Below are 24,126 nucleotides of genomic sequence, written 5' to 3'. Positions count from 1 at the left end.
GATTGCTGGCTGTATGTCCCTCGCTGAATCCTTCCATGCTGTCAAGTGCTATTTAGGGCACAAACAACGCTCTGCAATCCGTGTCTATCCTGGGCTGCTGCTTGTACGTCTTCTGTGTTGTTAAGTCCCGCAAGTTTTCTCTCTCTAACTAGTATTCTCCAGGGGGAGTCTTTCAATCAGCCCCTTTTTTATGTTCCTCCAGCTGCCCAATGGCTCACCTGCCATGGCAGATGTTCTGGCTTAATTCTCAACACATGTCCCAGGCATTTCCATCTTCTTTTCTAGATAGTTTTGGAGCCAAAGAGTTGTTGAAGTCTCTAAGGAGCAGGATAGATAGTTTAAATCACCTATTTTAATCCTGATTTAAATTATCAAGCAGGAAACGTTTAGTTAATATATCCATTTTCATCATCTTTTGCATTTCTACTTTGTAGTTATTTTCCTAAAGAAAGGCTGATTGTCATTGGTTGGTAACCATTTTGATTTGCAACTAAATATAGCCATTACACTAAATTTTGTGCTTTTTTACTAACTAGAAAAGTACACTATATGCATACACATTTATTTAAGCAGTTATATAGCTACACTTACATTTATTCAGATTCTTAATTTGTGACACTTTTTTTATTATGTTAGAAAATTATGAATGACACATCTCTTAATTACTAGATAACTAATTTTTCCTTGTCATTTGTGTCGAGCTCTATTTGAATGGAAATTCAAATTCAATTAAAATAAACAAAAACAGCATTCTATTTATTTTATTAAATAAAACTGCCTTAAATGTGGGGAATACATAAGAAAAAATGTTTAGCAAAACATGCTTTGAATTTAAAACCAACTTTATTAAACAAAGGAAGTATTATCTGCAGTTAGTGAATTTAACTGATTGTTTCTGGTCACCATGGCCTTCAAGATTTTAGAACTAGTAGATCTCATTCTCACACCTAGTTTTTATTCATAGATTGAAAGAAGAAAATGAGTGTTCCTGCTTTTTCAACTCCCAACTGGTTTCTTAACTTTGAATGAACTAATCATTGAACTGAACTGGTTGCATAAACTGAAAAGCATAAAATTTTCTCTCTGCATCTGTATGTTCTATTGTTGTCAAAAGCTGGTTTAGCATTTCAACAATCTCTGATTGCCGGTGACTTCTAGCAGTTCAATGGGGTGACTTTGTTTAAACCTTGGCAGCAAACATGGCACTGCTTGTACTTAATTTAAATGATTTTAATCAATTATTATAAGCCTATGCCTTAAATTTTGAAATTAACAATGTATGTTAATTTTAAATTTTAAAAAACCTCATATTTAATTTAAATTTTAAAAATTAAATTAAAAAAAAAGATTGCTTTTTATCTACCCTGCTGAGGAGAGAGTATCTTTTTATATGCTTACAAAGGAAGGAATTTGTGACTGCATCAATGCAGAGATGAAAGTTTGTTGCTTATATTTCCCCTCCCTGAATTAATTCTCATTTGGGCAGCACATACTAACTGAGGAATAGTCTGGGCATAGGGCTGCCCTGGCTGCACTGCTTCCTGCTAGTGGAATATCTCCCAGCCACCTCTTATGTGTCATGGAATGCTCCCTGTGGGGTAGAGGAGGATCTTTCACCTACTTGGGCCCACTGGAAAAAGGTGGCAGTGGTAGGGGAGGATGGCTGCTTTGTTTCCACTTTGTGCCACCCAAATTACTGCAAAGTGGCCCCAGGAGAGCCAAGAATTGGGCACAGAGAGTATAAAGCAAAGACCAAGGGCTCGTCTACATTTAGAGCGTTGTAGCGCCTAGTGAAGATGCTGTCTACACCGACAGGGGCGGTTCTCTTGTTGGCCTAGGTACTTCACCTCCCCAAGATGTGGTAACTATGTCGATGGGAGAAGGCTGGGAGTTCAGTTGGTATAACTGCATCTCTCTGAGTGACATAGTTATACTGACATAATTTGGTTGTGTAGACCAGGGCTAAGCCTGCATAGCCTGAAGCTGCAGGGGGATCAGATGAAACTCCAGTGTTACCAGCTCTTGAAATTTTTGGGCATGTTTGTTTAAAACCCTGGAGTCATGTGAATACAGCAGAAGTTCAGGGTCCACTGGAGGCCAGAAGGATGTTTCTAGTTTCATGGTTGCAGAGAAATACTGAAAAATTTGCTCCCTAGCTGAGAGCTGAATCTGAGATGTATTATGTCTTCAAAAAATCCAAAGTTGATTCTTTATTGATTCTCAAGAGGAAATTGTTGATTCTGTTCCCCCTGTAGGTGCTCAGCAGATCTTTGTACTCAGATTTCTGAAAGGGGTGAACGTTATTTTTAGATGTTTAGTTTTAAACTCTAGATGCTATTTGTACTTTAAGTAATCAAATAGTCCCAGTTAATGATTTACCACCTTACACAGTTTCCCTTTAATGTATTTACATATCCTTTCTCACTTGAAGGTAAATGTAAGAATGAGGAAGACATTGAGGCTATGCTGTAAACTGGTTACTTTGGCTTCTCCAACACAACCTAGAAAACTATTCTTGCAAAACAACCTGATCTCTTGCTCAAGCTCAGAAAGGAAATATTGACTTGGACTTATTCTCCTTTGTTTTTTTTCTGATGTGCACCTTAGATATCGTTCCGGGAAATAATTTAAGACTTCATGGCAGAGACCTTGGACTGAAGCTACATGGGTAATTAGGGTTAGGAGGAAACTTTTCCTGGGAACAGGTTATCCCATAACTGCAGTGTTTCTTGCACCGTCCTCTGAAGCAGCTGGTACTGGTTGTTGTCAGAGACAGGACACTGGGCTAGGTGAGGCGCTGGTCTGATCCAGTCTGGTAGTTTCTATTTTCCAAAGATGGGAACTCACTCTTCATGGTTTTCAGACTTCCTGCTGAGAATGCCAGCTAGGATGGTGGGTTATGATGATTGGTTTGTGTTGTGCACAAGAACTGGACCTGCTGAAATGCTGTCGTAGCTCTTCATTATGAAACACATTTGGTATGGGGTGCAATAGGTCTGTGACAGTCCTGGCTTCTGCTGGAGTTTTCTGCTTTATACTTCTGTCTCCGTTATCACAGTTACATAGAAGGCAGCTTTTATGTGATCTGATTCGCAAAGAAGCTCACAAAACACTTTGTAGAAAAATATGTACGATAGACAAAGAACTGAATTCCACCAATGCCTGCCCTCCCCCTGCAATTGAAAGAGAGAATGGGTATGATCTTCCCAATGTTGTGCAGAAAGCCAGCACGAGATTTATACACCACTTAACCCCTTGCTAGATTAGCATCTGCCTTGAAGCGTGAGCATTTATTTCTCTCCAAACTCTTGCTTATTTTTAATACTTACCATTATAACTCTGGATAGTCTCATTATCTATATATCTATTATCTGTATAAATGTCCAATATCTTTTTTCTTTGCTAAGTTCTTGCCTCCAATGATATCTTGTGGCATTGAGTTCCACTGATTGACTGTGTCTTGTGTGGGACTGGTATGGGTCCTTTCATGTGATGGATTGGTTGGGTAGCACAGGAGGGATCATGCATTGCTGCTGCCCATGTTGCATAATCGATAAATAGAAGATTTCAGTGTCCTGGGAGCTTAATAGGCTGGCATATTTGGCCACCACAGACTTCACTTTAAAAAGAAAATTAAGATAAAAATACAGGTAAAAAGATGAGCCCCCTTTCACCAAATAGCAGCAAGAGGTGACTAAAGCCAACAATATATTAATATCCCACAGAACAGCCGTGCCGTGAGAGCAGAAAGGAAAGCCATTGCTTGATTGAAGAGATGCAAGACGTGAGCCATGACACCTTAGCTCTTTGGGGCAGGAACCAACATTCTTCTGTGTCTCTGTGTCCATGACTTTGGCTCCTACACATTAATAATAATTCATCACTGAAAAATCCTCTCTGAAGGGAATCAAGGTTACGCTGAAGTGTGCAAGGAAGCCACCATACTATTTCTCATAACAATTTAACTGGAAATGCTGAAATGAAGACTCAAAAGAACAGAAGTGTGCTGTTGAATTGACTTGCGGATGCATGTCTTTGCAAGTAATTCGTATGTGAGCTGGGGACTGAAAGTTGGGGCAGGTGGGTTCTGTCCCTTGCTCTGCCACTGACTCGCTGCATGATTCTGGGCAAGTAGCTCAACAGTTGTGCCTCAGTTTCTCCATCTATAAAATGAAATACCTACCTCACAGGAGTGTAGTGAGTAGACATGGCCTCAAGATGCAAAATCTGGATCCAGATGCAGAAATTGAGAGCATTCAGATCTATGATTTTGATGTGGCCCATTTTTTAGAGATGGGAGCTAGCTGTGGATTTTGGATGCAGTTGCTTTTCCAACTTTTCAGGCTCATGTGTTATGAGTCAAGTGCTTTGATCTCATCAGCTGACAGGCTCTACATGCAATGTGGTGGTGTAGTTTGCAGTCTTCACACTAGCAGAGCCAATGAAGTCTTATTTGCACAACAAGGTGGTAACCTTCAGAATCAGACAGCTGAGTCTTCTCAGTGCCCTTTGGAACATCAGCTTCTTGCATCAGGAAGAGAGTGAGAAATAGAGATCAAGTCACTGGCTTAAATTAAATTTAATTATTAAAAATGAAAGGATCCCCATAGACAGCCACGTTTAGATTTTATACTCCATGTTTTGAGTATTTGAAATAAACTCCTTTGAAGAATGAGAAGTGTTTGAAAGAGAGGGAATACTGAGGAGTCACTGGAAACAATATAGATGGTCAAAAAATGAGCAAACTAGAGAAAGACAATTAGCAGGATATACAGTGTGCCATCCAGTATATTACCCACTGGAGTCTCTTTATTAAATGTTACAGTCATGCCCCTTTTGTGCTATCTCTGTTGCCCATTTCAGCTTTCTTCAGTTCATACTGCCATGATCTGACCCCAAAGAAGATCCACAGGACACTATTCTACTGTTGAGAGTACAGTCTGTTCCTGGCTCTGACACTGACTTGGCTATGTGACTTTGGGCAAATCATTTAACCTCGCTGTGCTTCTGAGTTCCTCCTCTGCACCATGAGATAATAGTACTTGTGCCCTCTGCAAAGCACTTTGACATCCTCCACTGAACTACACCTGTACCTCGATATAATGCTGTCCTCGGGAGCCAAAAAACCTCACCGCTTTATAGATAAAACCACGTTATATCGAACTTGGTTTGATCCACCGGAGTGTGCTGCTTTACCGCATTATATCCAAATTCGTGTTATATCGGGTCGCGTTATATTGGGGTAGCGGTGTATTTTATGTAGATTCAAAGTCATGTTTTAGAGATGAGCCCAAATGAAAACCCTGGCTCCAAGCATCCCCAAAACTGCTGAGGTGTCTACATTGTTGCATTTGAGCAACTGCATCGAGCCAGTAGTTTGTGTTTTAACAAAAAATGGCCCAAAATAAGAACCATTTATCTACACTCCCCCAACCCTTCACTTTAGGAGCTCAGATGAGAGCTAGAGCTAAACCAGCCCTGGCTCTGACTTTTGCATGTGTACAGACGACTGTTCTTTGCTATGCAGTTTGTCTGTTCCTCTTCGGTACAAGTCCATGATTCTCCTTTACTCCCAAGTCCATGGTTCCCCTTTCCTCCCCCATGCAAACAGCATGACCGGTGGCCAGATAATCAAAGGGAGACCCAGAGGTGCAGCAAGGTGTTTGTGAACTTTGACCCTATCCCCACCGACTCTCCGGCACCACTTTTGTTTCTGGAAGATGGAAAGGCAGATTCTCTTATCGGTTGTGCTCTGTTCTGTGGCTAATTCATTGGCCTCTGCCAGGCAGATATTTTTCACACTCTTGCAGTGTTGCCAGCTCTTGTGATTTTACTGTGATTCAGAGAATTTCAGCTTTCATTTAAAAAAAGAAATGTTTCCCACCCTCCAGGTAACAGGGAAAAGCTAGAAAACATGAAGCCTAAATGCAGAGAACAAATAAGAGAAGCCAATATCTATTATCTTTTTAACTCTCATGATTTTAAGACACTCTCATGATTTTGTGACTCTCAATTTTTGGATGCTTATAGCTGGCAAAACTGCTCTCTTGCAACTTACTCAGTTTGTTTTATGTGCAAAGCTTTTGATATCCTTCTACTTGGTCTCAGGCACTCCAGCCATTCCTCACTCAGCCCTCCATTCCCTTGTCTCCTTCCCTCCATCTCTCCTTCACTTCTTTCTCTCCCACGCTCTTTCCTCTTTCCCCATTTCTTTCTCTCACCTTGGCTAATACGTTGTTAAGCATTATGAGTATGCTAGACCCTGTTCAATTTGCATGTATCAGGACAGTCCCTGACCCAGAAAACTTACTGCCACAAACAGAGAGAGAGAGAGAGAGAGGTCCTCATTGTCAGAAGGGATGAGCACCCAGAACTGCAAGGGAAGTCAGTGGGGACTATCAGGGGCTCAGTGCCTCTGGAAACCAGGCCCTGAGAGAGAACAAGGAGCAGTGCGGTACATGGTGCACAGCCTGGGGCAGCGAGTCTCGGAGTCCAGGTTCACAGACTCTGTAGGGATTGAGCTATGGCACTGTAAACAGCCATGTCGATGTTGCAGGTTGGACTCTGAAGCCAACCCCCCACTCCCTGGGCATCAGAGCCCGAGCCCACAGCTGGTTGTAGCAATGTAGTGCGAGCCAGAGTCTGTCAACTCAGGCTCTGAGTCTTGCTGCCGCTTGCCCTGTAGATATACCCATTGGAGGGAGTTTACATAGATAATAAATATGTATAGTTGGTGGGGGCCTCATGGGAAAAGTGAGTCTTTTAGGGGGGTTAAATAAAGATAATTCTGTGCTTTCCCCCTCTCTACCTCTCCATACCCCAGCTACCTTGTTTCATTTCTCATCCACCTACCATCCCCCATGCACTCAAGGCTTCCCCCAGCACAAACTGAGAGTGGTTATTTTGTGCTGCTGGAGCCCTGACCCCATCTGACCCAGCATGAACAGCCCTGCGTGACAGGGAGGGGACCAGAGAGGAGGTGTCAGTGCCTGGAGGGGGGTGTGGTGCATAAAGACAGAAGAATCTGCTGGTACCAGCAGAGAAGAGAAGGCGCAATCTATCCATGAATCCATCCATCACAGGCAGTTCCACTCCCCCTCCCTTCTCTGCTGGTACCAGCACATCTCCTGTCTCAGGTACAGGCTGGTACCAGCAGATTTTTTTAAGTGGCCCAGGAGACTAAAGTTTTCTGTTTACCCATGGTAGTGGCCGCGGCAAGCTCCCTCCATCAAGGTGGCCTCAACAATGACCTAGGAATGAGTCAGAGGTCAGAGCATCCTTTGCTTTCCCTGAACCTGATCAAGGGGAGTGTTTCCATGGGCTTTGGGCCAGGCCCTGTCTTTCTGTTAAATCCTTGGTACCATTTCTGCCGAGAGGCCAAAGGGGCCAGTAAATGTCAATTACAATGGTGTTTTGTATTTTTTTTGTTTGTTTTTTGCAATGTGCACATATTCAAATGGGATTTAGACCCACCAAACTTGTCTCAGATATGTCTCTGAACAAGCCCCAGTACACACAGTGGGAGTGAGAGAAATGAGAGAGAGAGAGAGACTTTTGGGGTGTAGAAAATAAAAAATTGCTCATCTAAATGCTTAATTCTTATTTGCAAATGTATTCCCCTTGTCCTTCAGCCAGGGCCAGCCCTAAGTACATAGGTAAAGTTGTGATCTGATATACATTCCGCCTACCTAATCCCTGGAATCTGGACCTAATGATGCAAACCATTCATTCGGAGAAGCCAATGGGCATCATACATATGCAAAACTTGCAGAACCGGATCTTGCTGCTTTGCTACCTTCAAATGACGTTGTCCCGGTTTCTGCTCTGTAATCTGTAACAGGCCTGCTGGTTTCCAGATATGCCCTTGAATCTGCATAGGATGCACTGATGCTTCAGAGGAGGGGTTAGTGCAAAGATCTGTGGATGGGATGTCTGGATTTGTGGAAGGCTGGCGGGCATAGCTTCTGAGCTAGAGAAGATCAGCTTGGAACTGACTCGTTAGTGACTGAATAGAACAGTTCCTGTACTATTGCTGTAGCTCTCTCTCATATGTCATAACAGGCTGCCCATCCCTGACCACATTTAGCTCTGCTTTCAGCTTCAAGATCATGAGTTTGGAATAGGTGTTAAATAAAGCAAACTGAGCACGTTGGCCGAGGCCTGCTATAAGGTCACTTTGAGACACTTGGGGTATGAGAGTAGAAGGTGGCTGGTGTTATCGGCCCATCTCAGTCCCTGGTCTGGAATATTATAATGCAGTTCCACAGGGCTTCAGTCCTGGCAAGCTGGCATGATAGAACTTTCACAGGAGAGGTTGGCGTGAACAGAACAATGTGGTTTTTCTAGTAGCTTCTCAGATATATGGACTGAAAAGCCATCTGCTTTCTAGTGTAGGAAATTTTTCAAGACTAGTGGCTGGGGAGGTATGGAGACTATGTGGTGCTAGGGTAGGGGGATAGAACTGAGAAGCTCTGGATGACCTGAGTTCCCCAAATGGAAAAATAAATAACTCAATCATTTGCAGTATTTTCATTATCAAGATGGGCTTTGGATCAGGACATTCCTTGTTCTCTCTCACCAGGTGACTGGTAAAATGCCAAATCATCTTCCCATTGGAGTCAATGGGGAGGTCTTTTATTGTCTTCAATGGGACCAGAAGCTGGCCTGAAGTTCCATTCTTATATACAGTGCAGTCCTGCATTTTGGTCTGTCTGTGGCTATGGTAGATGTGTTAGGTGAACCATGGGGTGGGGTGGAGGAGTTGGAGGCTTATGCAGATTTGGGCTGCAGGTCAGGCAAGTAGTAATTTTTTGCACATGAAATTTCTGGACCTTTCAATTTCCACTGCTGCTGGAAATAAGGCAAGAAGAACCCATCTCACTTCTGCTTCAGCTCTGGACAGCAAACATTACAAAAGGTAATGGAGAGAAATTGGAGAGCCAAACTTTTCAGACCTCAACAAGATGTTGAACTGGAGGTTCTGGGCAAAGGTTCATGCTAGTCTTTGCTTTATCCAAACCTCTTTCCCATCCTTCCATATATATTATGTCTCACTTGCTCAAAAAATAATACTCTTATCTTTCTATAGGGCTTTCCAGTCAAGAATTCCAAAGCTCTTTGCAAATCAGTTACTGTGAACATTTTTAAAAACAAATAGTGGTTTTTAGATGCCCAGCTTGAGACATTTTAGAGGATGTGAAACTGCTGAGCTCCCACCCTTTGAAAATCAACTGCCTTTAAAATGTCTCAAGTTGGGCACTGAAAAATCAAGTGGCTCAAAATTTCTACGCACTTTTATCTACATGTGATAACACTACTAGGAGGCAGGGAGCTCCTATACTATTTTAGGTTGAGACTCTGATTTCTCAGAAATGCTGGATACCCCACAACTCTGTTTAAAGGCAATGGGATTATGGGTACTCCACAACTCTGAAAGCCAGGACCTAGTCACACAGGAGCTCTGTGGCAGATCCAGGAAGACAAACCAGGCTTGTGCTTTAACCGCAAGACCATGCTGCTTGCCTCATAAACGTGGGCATGTGAATCGCTGCCTATTTCTCTTTCTGTTGACAATGGGTAGGATATGTTGAACAGACCTCATTTGGCTTGGCAGTGCAAGTTTGCTGGTCTGCGGGGCACAGCGGAAAATACATTGGGACAAATCTATCCCATTAGTTAGATGAGTTATTTTAAAATATTTATATTCTAGCAGCAGCAAGATAGCCCAATCAGTAATGGGATCCCATTATCCAGGATACTGTACTAATACTGGTGCTGTGTTCCATGCCCAGAAGAGTTTATGTTCATGCACATTGTCTTCCTACTATAAGCTCAGTGGAACAGAGATACACTTTGATTTTTATGACCCTAAATCCTTCCCATAAGTATAATCGTGCTTAATTTTGTGCCTGAAAACAGCTCCATTGAATCCAGTGGCAGCTGTCCACATATGCACAAGCATAATTGTTTTCAGGAATCACTACCTGCATTTACACAGTGCCCAGCACAATAAGACCCCAATCCTGTTGATGCCTTTATGCCCTAATGTTTTTTCTAATAACAATGTCTATGGTCTCAAATACATTGCTTTGCATTTTATAAAAATGTTTTGCTCAGAAATCTGAAAACGTACCCTGGCTTCAGTAAATAGGCAATTAATATATATTGTTTGATTCCAACAATGTAAGAATAAAACATAAAATTATCCTGAAGGGTTTTATTCAAGAAAGCCTGCAATTGAAGTTACTGGGAGTTTTGCTTAAATCAATACTTAGCAAGAGCTTCAAGGTTTGACCTTTTAAGAAATAACATATTTCCAGTAATGAATTGAGCTTAGATATTAGTATGCAAACAGAAATGAAGCATGCTTTGATTTCAAGAGCTCACTTAAATATACCTATTGCATCCATATAGAGAATGTTTTATTGAATCACTGTCTGTCATTTCATGTTGCTGACTTTTCTCAACTCCCCTGCATTTAAACATCTCCCCTTAAGGACATATCTGCAAACAGGTGTGCTCTTCAACTGTTACTCATGATTCATTAAGCACAGCTGGGCTGCTTGGAAGTGTTCTGATTCTTTGCTGGCTGTTGATAGCTGTCTCACAATGTGCTCTGCCTTTGAGTTAGTATGTTGAATATATGAAACTCTTCTGCTTTTCTGAACTAAGGATATGATAGAGGCCTTCATTAGTTAAAGGAGCTACTACTGCCAAGCTATGAAGTTACAGCCATTGCAAAGTAAGGAGCTGAAAGGGGTAATCAGCATAAATCAGTGCTTATGAGAGTGTTGTGGGTTAAGTTTTTTGTTTTCTATTCATTTAACGGCAAGAGTCTGACTGGTGCTGCACCATGGCTGATGCTTCTAGGGTCCGTCCTGGTTGAATCAGCAGAATTCCTGGTAGAAGCTCATGGGGTTCATATGCTAGAGCAGGAGTTGAATATTATGCTCCTCCTCTGTGCTTAGCTTGCTTTAGAACTGGGGTGGAGGTGAATGTCAGACTCTACTCTTGCCTTTAGATTAATAGCAATCAATGAGGAATCAGGAAATTTGCTCCCAACAATATTCTGTGCAAGATACAATGGGTGGGGAGCTCCTTGAGCTCTCCCTGCCCCTGTGCATTTGCACATAGGCTGGTCTGTAGGTGTGCATTGGTGCTTTTGGGCTCACCTTCACTGCTGAGTTAATTTGAGTGTTGCCCTTCACTTGAGCTCTGTCCACCCTCGTAAACCCTGCTTGACTGTGGTTATGTTTTTAACTCCATTGTGGTCCATTGTGGGCATAGGCTAAAGGCTGAGTGAGCTCAATTCATCATCCGCTAACACTAGCGCTGTGTGTAGCTTGAGTGTTGTTCCACACTGGAGCTAGGCAAAGGTGAGAAGTGTAAACTCAAGGTATTTAAGGAGTGAAATTTTCTTAACACAAAGGCAGAGTTATAAAATCTCTGCCTTGAAGAGCTGACAAAATGAAGGTCTGAGCTTGTAAACCCTTACTCACAGATGTAACCTTTACTGAGCCCTTAACACCGCCCCTCCCCCAGGTCTTGTCTTCATTGCGGGGGGGAAAAGTGAGTTCTTAACTCCAGGGGAAATCCTTGTAAAGCCAAGGCAGTATGCCAATTTTACAGGAGTCAGCAACTCAAGTTTAACCCAAGGGTCCCACATAGTATTTACCTTGAGTTGCTAACTCCTGTACAAATGACAAAGTGCCTTGTCTTCACAAGGATTTTACCTCAAGTTAAGAACACACCTTTTTGCCCAGGGAGACTCAGCCAAAGGGCACGAGTTCCACAAGGAAAGAATACTCATGTGAGTAAAGCCTGCATGCCAATATCAGGTGGTGTAACTAGCAGTGGTGTAACTACCCTGGGGCAAGCTCCAAGCCTAGTCCAGGAAAACTACAATTTGTATTGGTTAAGCTACACTGATGGCTGAAATGAAGGCTAATCCCTACTGCAGACAAGGCCTTAGACCACAGGAGCAGTGCCATCCCCAGGTGTACAAAAATCATTAGCTTTCACTCTGTTGTAGTCAATAGAACTACCTGTGCATCTCTGTAAATCATGCCACGCCGGACCAACCACGTAGGGAAGTGATTTACTTGTTGGAGGAGCTATGCTGTGTAAACACTAATAAAAGTGAGTTGAACTTTATTTCTTTTTGCTTATATTGACTATGCTGCCCCCAGGTTATACTTTCAGTCTTATGTGCTAAAACAACTAATATCTTCTGATTAATTCTCAGCTAAGTACTTTCTGTGATGTAGAGTACTAACGAGCACTGAATTGTACTCCTTGGTGTAGCACTAATTGCTGTATTTCCATGGCTAAAGTTGGTTACTTTGGATTAGAAATGACTGGATGAACAATTTGGAGGGCTGGGAATTGGGTTTCCATTTCCCCACTGTGGATCTTAAAGTTCAGTGAATTCTGGTCTAACCTTTTATGTACAAGTGATTGGTCTGCCAGTAAAGGTAAGGGCTAAACTCTCAATAGACTCAGGGCATGTTTACACCATGGGTGAGACAGTGGCACAGCTACAGTGCTGCAGCAGCACCCTAGTGTAGCCACTTCCTACATCGACAAAGGGGTTTTTGCTGTCAGTGTAGGTCAGTGGTTCTCAACCTTTCCCAACTACTGTGTCCCTTTCAGGAGTCTGAAACCTGAGCCCAGCCACCCAGGGCTGCAGTATGTAATTTAGCTTTGCTGGGGACCCTGTGGCATGGAGCCCCGGGCAGTTGCCTTGCCTGCCACCTCCTAAGGCCAGTCCTGCACTTGCGACACCCTTAAACCTGCCCTGTGACCCCTAGGTTGAGAAACACTGATCTAGATAAGTTAATGTACCCCCTGGAAGACCTGGAGTACCCCCAGGGGCAAGCATATCCCTGGGTGAGAACTACTGGTGTAGGCAATCCACTCCCATAGTGGCAGTAGGTAGCTAGATGGAAGAATTCTTTCATCGACCTAGCCATGTCTACAGAGTGTGTTATTTCAGCTTAACTATGGTATTCAAGGTTGTGGAGCTTAGGAAACAGCCTCTAAGACCCAAATTTGAACCTTTCACTTCTCTGCAAGGGCATGAACTAAAGTTAACTAAAGTCAATGGAAATATCCCTTTTGACTTCAGTGGGCTTTGAATCAGGCTCCACTTGCAGAGAGCCCTGCCTGCAGGGGAATTGATACAGATCTACTCCTCTGGGGAAAGGGATTTCAGGAGTCCTTATGCAGCCGTGGCTCTCTTGGATGGGTCAGGCAGGGGTTGGAGCCAGAGGGTATTGACCCAATTTAGGAGGGATTTTGAGGACAGCAGAGAACATTTCTGACCTGAGGCTGGACTTGGAGTAGTGGCCTTTGCCTTGAGATTCCTTTTTACCCACTCCTGCCTTAGTGGAAATTGCTAGATTAGGGTACATGGGCTGAGAGTTGTGGGGAGGATTTCCCCCTTAGGGAACAGAATTACCTTTCTTATTCGCAGCAGCAATATCTACTGAACGAATACAACACGGTCAGGGTGGTGGAAGGAGAACAGAGCCTCAGGCTAATAAACATATAAATGCAAATGCTGTCTGATCCTTCAAGTCATGTCAACAGTGGCAGATTTAGAGTTAGTGGGGGCCTGTGCGCAGCTTCATTTTGAGGTGCCCCCCCCGGGACCCAGCCAAGAAAAAGAACATTCTCTCTTATCCCCCCTTCCTCCCCCCGCCGCCGCCTGGTTTTTCATTCTTTTTTTTCTTCATCCTCCTCCTATATTATAAGTAATGGGAAGTAAATGAAAATGAAGTGAAGTACCTTGAATGGGGCAGGAGGTTGGGGTATGGGAGGCGGTGAGGGGTGCAGGCTCTGGGCTGAAGTTTGGGTGTGGGGTGCGGGCTCTGGGCTGGGGCAGGGAGGCGGCGCTTATCTGGAGCAACATGGCTCCCAAAGCAACTGGCGCACGCTCTCCTCTGGCAGGGGCTTCTAGGCAGGGGAGGGAGCAGGGGGTCTCTGCATGGCGCTGCCCCTGCAGCTCCCATTGGCTGCAGTTCCCAGCCACTGCGAGCTGCGGAGTTGGTGCTCAGGGTGGGGGCAGTATGCGGAGACACTCCCCCACCCCCAGGGGCCACAGGGACATGCTGGCCGCTTCTAGGAGTGAAGCAGCGCAGAGGGAGGGAGGCAGGGAGACACCTTAGCCATGCTGCTGTCATGTCCCTGCGTGCCCCTGGGGACGAGGGGGGCAGCAGATCTCCGTGCACTGCCTGGAGCGGGGGCAGCATGCAGAGTCGCCTTCCCCTGCCAGTGGCGTGAAGAGATGTGCCAGCAGCCAGTTGCTTCTGGGAGTGGCGTGGGGCCACCGGCCAAGGCATGCAGGCAGCCTGCCTCCCTGAGCCCTGCTGCGCTGCTGGCCGGGACTTGGGGGCAGGTTGTCAGATATTTGTCCTGCATTTTGGGCCCCGCCCCACTCCCCATCGTTGGGTGCCCTGTGCCACCACATGGTTTGTTTAATTGTAAATCCACTTCTGCATGTCAAGCTTTCTGGGAAAAGAGAGTGCTTCAATTAGAATGAAACACACTGACTACCTGGGGGAGGCAAAAACTCAACATTTCCTCCCTGCATATCTGCAGTAACCATGCTGGATTCCTGCACTTAGAGTAAGAAATATTAAGCTACTAATAGCAACAACACCAAAATGCAGCTATCTCTAAATGCAGGGTGACAACTGATAGACACACAGCAGGGGAAGGTTGTGGAAGCTCCTTCACTTGAAGTTTTCAAAAGGAGGCTGGATAGCCATCTCTCTGGGATGGTTTAGACCAGGGGTCACCAACGTGGTGCTTGCGGGTGCCATGGCACCCACCAGGGCATCGATGTGTGCCCACCTACTGGCCGCCGGACAAACAGCTGCCGAAATGCCACCAGGAACTGGCAACATCAAGAAGCGCTACCGCCGAAATCCCGCCAAATTTCAGTGGGATTTTGGCAGCAACGCCTCTTGATGGCGGTGATGCCTTGTGACGTTGCCTCTTCACGGCAGCATTTCGACGGCTGCTTGTCCGGTGGCCACGGTCCTCGGCGGCTAGTCGTCCAGCGCCTGCCCCATGGAAAAAGTTGGGGACCACTGGTTTAGACACAACAAATTGTGCATCGCAGCAGGGAGTTAAACCAAGTGACCCTTGTGGTCCCTTCTAACCCTATGATTCTACTTTTGGCTCAAGATAGCTGTGTACTGGGGCTTTGAACACAAAGTGCCTTGCCGGCTGTCCTCAGCCCTGTAAACCTTAGTTCCATTGACTTCAGTGAGACTACTTACATGTATAAGGTTTGCAGGATTGGCCTTTAGTTTACATTAGGTGTTTCAAGATACCCAGGCAAGATCAAGGAGCACAAATATTTTGGTTGGTGTTAAAACCTCATAGAAATGTGGGATGTTTGAGTCCAGTACATCCAGTTTCTCCACCATTCTTCTGTGTGGAAATGGGTCCATGACTAGACATATAAGTGCTTGTCGGTGCATGCTGATCTAGTGACATGTTCACTCTACTGAAATCCTGATTGGAGGAATGTCTTTTACCCCTGCAGACTCTTGCTATTGGAGAATCAGCCTGTTAACTGGGATCTCTGATATAAACACATATGATTTCTGTTTCTTAACCGGCAGCTCTCCGAATTCTTTGCAAGTGTTAAATGGAAGTGGAGCAAATGGAAGGGTTGTCCAGAGACTAGAGCACTGGAGTGGGGCTCCAGGGCTCTCATACTGACCTACAATGCAATACTGGACACGTCACTTCATTTTTCTTTGTGCCTCTGTTGTCTTTTTTCTGTTTAACTTGTAAACTCTTTGGGGTTGGCACCATCTCTTACTAGGTGTCTTTACAGTGTCTGGCACAATGGAGTCCTGATCCTCATTGGGCACTTCTGTAATCTAGGTATTGCTTTAATACCAATAATAATCATCATAATTCCTCAAAACTACACTGTTCTTAAATATAGGAGACACATGGCTGGAGGGAAAGCACCTTTTCTGACAGTGATGGGGAGAGACTAGGACATAAGGTGCTGGGTTTTATTCCCCTTTACCTTTCTGTCTTACATTACAAACAATTGGCCTGATCCTGCAAACTTTATTCATGTGACTCGTCTCAGTGACTTCAATATATAAGACCTGGTTCAACAACCCTTACTTGTGAGTAACCCATTGAAGTCAATGGAATTCCTTTCACGTAAGGACAGCTTCCTTGAATTCACTGACAATCCCCTTCTCCACATAGAATTATAGAGGAGCAGAATCAGGGCTATAATTAGTGGACATCAAACTTTGGTATCCAAGTTCCTAGTTTTCACAACAATGACACCATTTTATTTATTTTGTGTGTGTTATTGTTTTAATTTAAGTTTCTATTAAATACTTCGTCAAAAATTTCAAGTGAGCTCCAAATCTGGTTGAAAACAATTGGGATGGAATTTTTTTCAAAATTTTTCGTTGAAAATTTCAACCCATTTTTCCACTGAAATTGCAAATTCTAGAAATTTTTGACCAAGTCTAGTTGCCACGCTCCACCTCAAACATGAGTGCACCTCAGTGGTGATAGGTGCTGTATAAAAGCCAGGCTGCTATCCCAGAATAGCATTCTTTTTACACTTCAGTGCATGAACTAGCCCAGTCAGTGCATGCAGTCCAGTGTACCCGATGTGTTAGGCAGCAATGTAGTGGGCTTATTGCCATTCTGTTGAAAATATCTGGCAAGGTACAAAGATAATCCAACAGCACTGAACTAGTCAAAGTCGATTCCAGTTGAGGTTTGTTTCCTAAATAGCCAGGCTTAGTGACGTTAACATTTAAATGATCTTTAATAAGCTTTGAAGATAAAATCTTATGGGGGATTAAGGACACCACACAATAGTCCATACCTCTTCAGCATCCGAAGAAGTGAGCTGCAGCTCACGAAAGCTCATGCTAAAATAAATTTGTTAGTCTTTAAGGTGCCACAAGTACTCCTGTTCTTTCTTCAGCTACCGTCATTCAGTTTAGAGATTATTTCCACAAGGCTTTATAGTATAGCCAAAGCATGTAGGGAAAGTGATCTCTGCAGCTGGCATTTCTTTTTAGCCTGTATGTCTTTTCTCCAGCCCACAGTTTTTCATCCATAATTGAAATTTGTGATTTCTTGCCTCACCTTATAAATGGAATGATTACAATCTTAAGCCAAATGGAATCCAATTAATGTCTGAGTAAGGAACCAACTGCCATTAAGAATGCAAACTACATATTCCTCTATGGTGCTGTGACCTGGGGGCTAGATAGATCGAGTGATTATAGGGAGAGGAGAGATGGAAATTTGCAATGTAGCCAGAAAGCCTCCATTCATAGGATATCTGCCGCACTGGTGGGTCTGTGCTAGTTTTTCAGTCACTTTGATTTGTCTTGATTTGGAAACAGTTCATAGGTTTTCCTGATCAGAGCAGGTTTAACAAGCACATACAGACGTGATGTAGGAGATAAGGCATTTTTCGTGTGTGAAAGCTCTAGTACCCGCAGAGAGGGAAATGCCTGAATTTGTGAGTTCACAAGGACAGAGTGTTTCTGTTAATCTTTGGAAACTAGTAATTGGCTTGGGGCCTGGCTTTAAATCAGGGTGCCCCAAATTGTGCAGTGCTCGAGACCACACTGGGACCTTGTCAAGGCCCAAGAGCAGCATCAGACCCGTTGAGAGAAATTTGGGAGCTTGGTACATCGTTTGCTGGAGGCCCTTTCTCTCCCATTTCACTTTATTTACACAGGCGTTACTGGTGTTTAGGGGAGCCCTAAGTTCAGGGCCCTGGTACAATTATCCCCCTTTTGTGTCTTCTTGTCAGCCCTGAATATCATCATTATTATACTTTGTGTGCAGTGCAATGTATGTGCATATGAATGTGCATAGTTTTGGGGACACAGTCAGAATGTCTTGCATTTCTATCATGCCTGATAGATGACTAGCTACTGCTCACTGATAAGGTCCATCATCAATAAAACCCTGCAGTTACAGGGATAGGCAGACAATAGATTGGATTTGTCTCTCCAGCATCACTATGGCCATTTCTAATTTTAATAGTTGTTGCAACTGTAATGAACCTATTGAAAAACCAACAGCTGTTGGGAGATTTCTGGGGGAAATAAAATTAACAGCTACATTTATCTTCTTCCCACAGCCACAAACAATGTAGCCACTGACCGACTATGCTGTGTTGATCTTTGGAGATGGTCCATCTTCCGGAGGTGGCACTGCTGGAAAGGTAATGGAAAAATTCTTCACCCATATAACTTGTCTATGGTTGTGTTTTCAAAATACAAGCCCTACCTGTGAGTTAATGGCAGTGAAGATGCACTCCAGTCCCTAAAATTATAAGTCCCAGAGTCATGACAGGCCTTCTTAAGTGGCCTGTCATCTTATGACCTATTTGGTCATTAAATGTGTAATGCCAAAGCTAGAATTGGGATTCCTGATCATTAGGGTAAGGATAGGTTTCAGAGTAGCAGCCATGTAAGTCTGTATCAGCAAAAAGAACAGGAGTACTTGTGGTACTTTAGAGACTAACAAATTTATTTGAGCATAAGCTCTCGTGGGCTACAGCCCACTTCATTGGATGTGGAAGATATTTATACATACAGAGAACATGAAAAGGTGGAAGTACCCATACCAACTGTAAGAGGCTAATTAATTAAGAGAAATTCTTCCACTCTACTCCACGCTGATTAGGCCTCAACTGGAGAATTGTGTCCAGTTCTGGGTGCCACATTTTAGGAAAGATGTGGACAAATTGGACAAAGTCCAAAGAAGAGCAACAAAAATGATTAAAGTTCTAGAAAACATGACCTATGAGGGAAGAGTGAAAACATTGGGTTTGTTTAGTCTGGAGAAGAGAAGACTGAGCAGGGACATGATAACAGTTTTCAAGTACATAAAGGTTGTTAGAAGGAGGAGGGAGAAAAATTATTCTCCTTAACCTCTGAGGATAGGACAAGAAACAATGGGCTTAAACTGCAGCAAGGGCAGTTTAGATTGGACATTAGGAAAAACTTTCTGTCAGGGTCACTAAGCATTGGAATAAATTGCTTAGGGAGGCTGTGGAATCTCCATCATGGGAGATTTTTAAGAGCAGGTTAGACAAACACCTGTCAGGGATGTTCTAGATATTACTTAGTCCTGCCATGAGTGCAGGGGACAGGACTAGATGACCTCTCGAGGTCCCTTCCAGTCCTATGATTCTATGATGGAGCAAGAATATCCTGATATGCAGGCTGGTGAGTGTTTCTTGTGGTAGTGTCTGTGCACTGCTAGCTCATCAGTCTATGGATTGAAATAGTCAGATCACACAAAGACTGTTTCCATAGCAGCAGGGAGCATTGCAAGTGTCTGAGTGCGGGAACATAATTATAACTTTTCAGGATTCAGACTCTGAGCCACTGGCTTCTGAGGATGGGAACTATATACTGCTTGAGGTGCTGACAGAAGGGACCAAATAGTGTCCTCATATAGGCATGTGAGTCTCCTGCTGATTCCATTAGGAGTTGCATGTGTGAATCTGAGAGCAACATCTATCGTACTGTATATAAGAGCTACAGCTATAAGTGCTTATAGCTACATAAGAGCTAGATGATATCATTATTAATATAGTATTTAAGATGGATTAATGCCAGGATGAAGTGCCCATGCCTCTGACTTCTCTGAAATCCGACTGCTTAGAAGATAATACAAACTCCCAGTGTCTGAATGTAGTAGGGATCATGCATGAGCCTACTACTTAGTAAGGCTCATGCTCCCAATCTCCTGATGAAGCAGGTGTCCATGCATGCACTCACACACACAGCAGGACATTGGTAGTCCCTGGATTAAGACCTCAAGCCTCAGAAAGCAGCACACTTTGCCTGTGTAAATAGTTGTAAGACGTCATTCACCTTATAAAGTGAAGCTCGCTGTCCCTGCAGAATTCTCCTCACTTCAACGCAAATAAACACTTCACCTTAAACCAACTTTCAGGTTTCATCCTGGACCAGCAGGCAAGAATACCCTAGCAATAAGACACACAAAAAGGAGAGGTGGTGAAAGCTAGTACAAACCAGAGCAAACTGTGCAAAGAAATAAAGTGTAAATGGGGACAAAGAAGGCAATGGAAAGTTAAGTAGCTCAAATGTGAGCAGAAAGGACATCTGGCCCAACTGGTTTGGCCAAGGCTGAAGCAAGAAAGCACAATTTCATATTTTTTTTAAAAAGGCATTAGTTTATGAGCTAGAAACTTAACTCTTGGCATCCTTGTAGCATAGCTGTAGTAAGATACATGACTGACTGTGTAAAGAAGCTACCTTCTGATGTAACTTCTGCTCCCCTCCCCGTGTGTCTTTTAGGCACAGCCACTTACTTGGCTGATCGAAAGCAAGGTTGGAGCTCTTTGCCAGAGAATGTTGTGAAGGCCAAGACTATAGCAGGGTTCAAAAAAGAACTAGATAAATCCATGGAGGATAGGTCCATCAATGGCTATTAGCTAGGATGGGCAGGGATGGTGTCCCTAGCCTTTGTTTGCCAGAAGCTAGGAATGGGCGACAGGGGATGGATCACTTGATAATTGCCTGCTCTGTTCATTCCCTCGTGGGCAACTGGCATTGGCCACTGTCAGAAGACCGGATACTGGGCTAGATGGACCTTTGGTCTGACCCAATATGGCCGTTCTTATGGACTCCTGTCTTCAGTTGGAGTTCGGCTGCTCAGCACTTGGAACAGTCAGGCTCATATCTTGAAACATCCTCTCCCCCACTCTCAGGTCTATTTGATTAAATTGTTTCATTAATAAACAAGGCACGAAAAGGCCTTGCAGGTTTTCTTTGGGGTGGAAGAGGCTGCCACATTTAAGTGCTTTAATTTTGTTTCACTGGCTCTGTGAAATATCACCTCAAGATACTCCTTGATTTGTGCATGTATGTGTATAAACCTCCCACCTAACCGTGTTTAACTCTGCCAAGGCATATGTCTAGTCCATGCCCTCAACTCATTGTAAGAGACATTAGATGATTTGTGACTATATTGCTTTAGAATCTTTTTTGTTCCTTTGTTTAAGGGGAATTGGTTCAAACATAGCAAAGGCAACTTTTGCCAAGCCAAGAGGTAACACTTTGTGACATGTGGGGAAAAAATACTCTCCAATGAAATCAAAATTAAAAGCTGGATGCACTTCCAGGTCTGAACCCTTCTGTGCTGCATCTTGGCCTTGAAAATTTGGACAGTTCTTTCTCTCAAGCTTGGTGATTTTGTATGTTTTCTTTGTTAGATTTTTTTATTAGTACAGAGTCATCCCTCCAGCCCACATTCTTCAATCCCATCCATCACGTAGGGACTTCCCCTCTCCCATGTGTAAGTAAAATACAAATATTTCACTCCCCATCCACCCAGTGACTTGCCTTTTCTTCAAACCCCCAGCAGCTCTGTCTGATCAGACATCTCTTCTTAGGAGAGTACTTTACATTGGCTTTGAAAAGTGATGGCTGGGATGCTATGTTATACCTCCTCAACAGAGGAAGTGCTGCTCCTCATATTCCCCCAGTCTCTCTGACCCCCCGAAAATAACATTTTAGAAAGGAAAACAGCTCTCTTTGTAAGCACTTTTCTTTTAGAAAAATGGGCTTGGTGGGGAACTATACAAAATGCAAAGAATTGGCATTGCTTCTTTTTTATCTTTATTCAGTCCTGCATAGAGAGCAAAGACTCTGCCTAGCCAGCATGCTTTCAATGTAAGATTTCTGCTCATTATAGTGGAATGCAATGTTATCAACAAATCCTATATAATGATACCATCATTTGTTCTGTATTTGTGCAGCGCCTTGCACAGTGGGGTCCTGGTCCATGACTGGGGCTGCTAGGAGCTACCCCAATACAAATAATAAATAATGTACCAAGCTGGGGCTGAAACAGGAATAGAACCCAGGAGTCCTGCCATGAGGGCAGAGGACTGGACTCGATGACCTCTCGAGGTCCCTTCCAGTCCTAGAGTCTATGAATCTATGAGTCCTAGCTCCCAGTTCCCTGTTCTACAAGACCACATTCTTCCACTCTTAACCTGAAGTGTTTATAATACCAAGATGCTGGCAGAATTTAAGCATAACAAGATAACCTCTTTATAAGAATTCCTCCCAGACTGCATCTTTTGGAGCCAGGAGACATCAGACTTCTTAATCTGAGATTGTTTTTCAGATTGCCATTTTGATTTCTCAATGCTTTTATGATCTCTTGGACTTTGGGTAAGAACAGTCTTTGCCATTTAGCATTTTCAACTCCTTACACACATTGTAGTCTAACCTAAATTGGTTAGAGGGGTGCCTGGGGTTATTTTATACTACTGGAGAGTTTCTGTGTGGTAGACAGTGCTTGTCTAATATTGCCTGGGTTTTAGCAGAGCTGTGCAAAATTCACAGACTTTGTCCTATGGAAGTTCACACACTTCTTGATTTCACTTTATTGACAGTTTAAACAAAATGGCTTTTTTCTCATTGAAAAGCTGCGTTAAAAAAGAAAGTGAATTGTTGGATGGTTTCTATGAAGAATTTTCTTTTATTCCCAAACTGAGTACATTCTCCCCTTGTTTTTAGTTTATAAATTGACACCCCTCTCCCCCCCCCATTTGCTTGGAAATGATCTACTTTTTTGCAGTGAAAACAGGCCATGTTTACTCAAAAGAACCTGGTGCTTTAACAAAATGTTTTACAAAACTCTGGTCATCTTTGAGCTCATAATGAAATACAACCTCTTTCTCCTCATTCTTCAAATTTCAAACAGTGTAGCACTGTTATGAGTATTTTACACATTGCTGGATCTATTATTTGCATTGTGGTACTGTGTAGGAGCCTCAGTCATGGACAAGGACCATATTGTGCTAGGAGCTGTACAAACACAGAACAAAAAAAGTCACTGCCCCACAAGGTTTACAATCTAAGTAAAAGCCTCTTTCCTCTGAAGTCGGTCAGTGCTGGAGACAGAACAACAAACCTCAGGAGACCATTGTCCTGGTCTAGTATGGGAATGTATGTTTATATCTTGTTTGGCCTCGACTTTAGCTAGTGATTTTGACTAATTAATATAAGACTATAGCTGTGGGGAGGGTGTTTATATACACCCAAACACAACAGACTCTGTGCGTGTTGTGCGTGTGTCTTAGGCAGAACAGCACACTTCAGTCCTGGCATCGGTGGGAGGACAATGGTGTTGACAGCTCCTCTGAGTCAATTCTGTTCCACTCAGCATTTGGTTTCTGCTGCTAGCTGCCCTTGCTTTGGCTCCTGAGGTCTCAGCTGGGTTGTGGACTGTGTGATAAACAGCTTAAGATGGTGGATGCTTAGAATCTGGACTCACCCTCACAATTTGTTTGTTTGCGCTGCTGTTGCTCCTCATTCTGCTTTAAGTCCTTTTACTTGTGTAAGTGCATGAGGATCAAGATATCTTGTCCAATAGCCACATGCGATTGCTATCCTGACAGTAGATGGACTGCAGGGAGGAGGTCTGGGGAGGGAGGCTTCAGAGTTCAGTTCAGAGTCACTTTTGTCACTTGCACGGGTGTGGGTGTCTTGAAAGATTCAGTCCTTATGGCTGAAAGCATCTCACTTTCCTTCCCCTGCCCTGTTCTTTTCTCTATACCTCTCCTAGTTGTCTCTCTCCCTACCCCTTGCTCTTCCTGCCTCTTTCCCTAAAGTTTTTTCTAGAGGGTTAGGAGTTAAAGGTGTATTATTAGAGCATATTAGCTGTCCAAGTAACACCTTCTGAAGCTCTCCTTCAGACAAGGCAAACTGTACTTCAGCAGGCGCTCTGCTGTTCCCTACTAAGCTTTAACATGATCATGCTGCATTGCAACTTGCTTTGCCTGGACGAGAGTCTTATTAGGTGTGTAAATTGGGTATAGCCTTATTAGGTGTGTAAATTGGGTATAGCCTTTGAGACTTTGTCTTAAACTAGTTTGTAAAAGTGTGATGCTAGCTTATGTAACTCAAGTGAGTTACATAAGCTAGCATCACACTTTTACAAACTAGTTTAAGACAAAGTCTCAAAGGCTATACCCAATTTAATCAGAGCCAAAGTAGACATCTGAAGCTTACAGCTCTTGTAACTGTTGAGAGTAAAGGAGCAAGATGTTCA

The 24,126-nt window shown here is 43.4% G+C and overlaps 1 protein-coding gene across 1 annotated transcript in view; it reads left to right on the top strand.

The window, feature by feature from the left end:
- SCN3B (sodium voltage-gated channel beta subunit 3) overlaps positions 1–24,126 on the top strand; it is a 125,497-nt gene that overhangs the window by 10,784 nt on the left and 90,587 nt on the right. The window contains exon 3 of the mRNA XM_044996792.1: positions 18,164–18,247. The gene's annotated coding sequence lies outside the window, so the exon portion shown is untranslated. The remainder of the gene's footprint in view (positions 1–18,163; positions 18,248–24,126) is intronic.

This window comes from Mauremys mutica, chromosome 22 (genome assembly GCF_020497125.1).
Source record: "Mauremys mutica isolate MM-2020 ecotype Southern chromosome 22, ASM2049712v1, whole genome shotgun sequence".
NCBI classification, from domain to species: domain Eukaryota; kingdom Metazoa; phylum Chordata; order Testudines; family Geoemydidae; genus Mauremys; species Mauremys mutica.
This window is presented reverse-complemented; position numbering and strand designations above follow the sequence as displayed.